A 2,440-nucleotide genomic window follows, 5' to 3' on the forward strand; every position below is an offset into this window, starting at 1 on the left:
AATGTCAAACTGTTATGCACATGTGCTGTATAAACCTTAAGCTGGTACATTTCCATTATATGTTTGTTTCATGTAAAAAGAAGCTAGTATTTTTCCTGTCTTGTCTGTGTCACTTGGTCACGCGGCCAAAGACAAATAGCCTCTGAGAGTGACCACAGTTTTTGAATCCATCCTGTTCTTTTTGTATCTTTCAAGCGCACAGCTGTGTGGAGATATGAAGAGAACAGAGGCTAACTTGAGCAGCAATGACAATTTTATCAACAAAAAGGAGTAACAAAACTGGCAATATCACTTGTTTACGCTAAGTTCCCATCATGATCTCACACACCTGCTAAACTGCAACGTAGACAAAGGTTATAAAAGCTGAGACCCAACTCTTGTTCGTTGGGCTCTTAACACTGCACCTTTTGAGTGATTCATTAACCGCTCCAGAATTGCAATTCTTATAATAAATGCTTGTTGTTTGAAGAATCTACACTCTCTCTTCATTTCTGGTTAGAATTCACAACCCATACCAGCCGGAATACGCCTGATATCGTCTGATCTCTGAAGCTAAGCAGGCTCGGGCCTGGTTACTACTTGGATTGGAGACCACCTGGGAACACCAGGTGCTGTAAGCTTCTTGCCCAGTACTGTTATGAATGCGCTTTTATTTATAACAGTAATAATATAAAGGCCATTTTAAAATGGAATGGTTATTCTAGTCTTTCGACTATTTCGGTGTACATTAACTCTAAATAGTCTATCCAAATCTCATTCTATATCTTACCAGCCTGAATACGCCTGATGTAATCTGATCTCTGAAGCTGAGCAGGCTTGCATATGGTTAGTACTTGGATGAGAGACCGCCTGGGAATTTCCAGTGATGTGAGGCGACCGGGAGACCCATGAGGTGGTGCACAATTGACCCAGCGTTTTCTGGGTTAGGGGAGGGTCTGGCCAGCCAGGATGTCCTTGTCCCATTGCGTTTTTGTGACTCCTATGGCACGTCGGGCGCATGGTTGCCGGTTAAACAGTGTTTCCTCAAACACATTGGTGGGGCTGGCTTCCGGGTTAAGGGAGCAGTATCTCAAGAAGCAGTGTGGCTTGGCAGGATTGTGGTTCAGAGGACGCATGGCTCTCGACCTTCCCAATCGGGAGTTGCTGCGATGGGACAAGACTGTAACTACCAATCGTCTGATCTCGGAAGCTAAACAGGCTTGCGTCTGGTTAGTATTTGGATGAGAGACCTCCTTGGAATAACAAGTGCTGTAAGCTTTTACCCAGTAGAGTGTACTGTTTTAAAAGCTATTTTATTTATAACATTAATAATATAAAGGCCATTTTGAAATGACTACAATTAGTCTTTCAACTATTTCGGTGTACATTAACTTTAAATACTCACTTTATGGCCATACCAGCCTGAATACTCCCCTTTTTGGAGAAAAAGAATGAAGAGCACGCAATTTTTCACATGAGCCAAAAGACTGGAGGGATACTTTGAAAGAATACGAATACTTCTTCATTTTTCAAAAAATAAGCATGAAACAATTCTAAAGACTGTTGCCATCTAGTGGAATCCATAGGAACTGCAATCGGGGTCCTAATTATTATTATTATTATTATTTTTTATTTTTTTTACCTTTATTTAACCAGGCAAGTCAGTTAAGAACACATTCTTATTTTCAATGACGGCCTGGGAACAGTGGGTTAACTGCCTGTTCAGGGGCAGAACGACAGATTTGTACATTGTCAGCTCGGGGGTTTGAACTCGCAACCTTCCGGTTACTAGTCCAACGCTCTAACCACTAGGCTCTAACCTCATAGAAAAGCATTGAAAAGTCCAATGACCTCAAAAAATGTAATTGCTGGATGGATTGTCCTCAGGGTTTTGCCTGCAAAATCAGTTCTGTTATACTCACAGACATTATTTTAACAGTTTTTGAAACTTTTTAGAGTGTTTTCTATCCAATACTACCATGCATATCCTAACTACTGAGTAACAGGCAGTTTACTTTGGGAAACTCAGTCATCCAAACTTCCAAATACTGCCCCTAAGCCTTAAACTAAACTAGATGATAGGAACACTGTGGACAATTTCAGGCAGGATGCAACCATGAAATACAGTTATAAACTGTTTTCCATAAACAAGGTCTAAATCATGTTTGATGGAACCCTGTGGACAATTTTCAACAAGATGCAACCAGGAAATACAGTTATAAACTGTTTTCCAAAAACAAGGTCTAAATCATGTTTGATGCACTGTGTAAGTTCAATTTTTTGCAGTATTGCTTAAAATAGATGATAGGAACACTGTGGACAATGTTCAGCTATTTGCAAAAATGAAATAGTTATAAACAGTTTTCAATAAACAAGGTCTAAATCATGTTTGATGCACTCTGTCAGTAAATATTTTTTGCAGTACTGTTTAAACTAGATGATAGGAACACTTGTGGACAAT

The 2,440-nt window shown here is 39.8% G+C and overlaps 1 pseudogene; it reads left to right on the forward strand.

Annotated features, from left to right (window-relative positions):
* Window positions 1–500: 500 nt before the first annotated feature.
* LOC118363046 (uncharacterized) lies at window positions 501–620 on the forward strand (annotated as a pseudogene).
* The last annotated feature ends 1,820 nt before the right edge of the window (window positions 621–2,440 follow it).

This window comes from Oncorhynchus keta, chromosome 10, assembly GCF_023373465.1.
Source record: "Oncorhynchus keta strain PuntledgeMale-10-30-2019 chromosome 10, Oket_V2, whole genome shotgun sequence".
In the NCBI taxonomy this organism is placed as follows: Eukaryota; Metazoa; Chordata; class Actinopteri; order Salmoniformes; family Salmonidae; genus Oncorhynchus; species Oncorhynchus keta.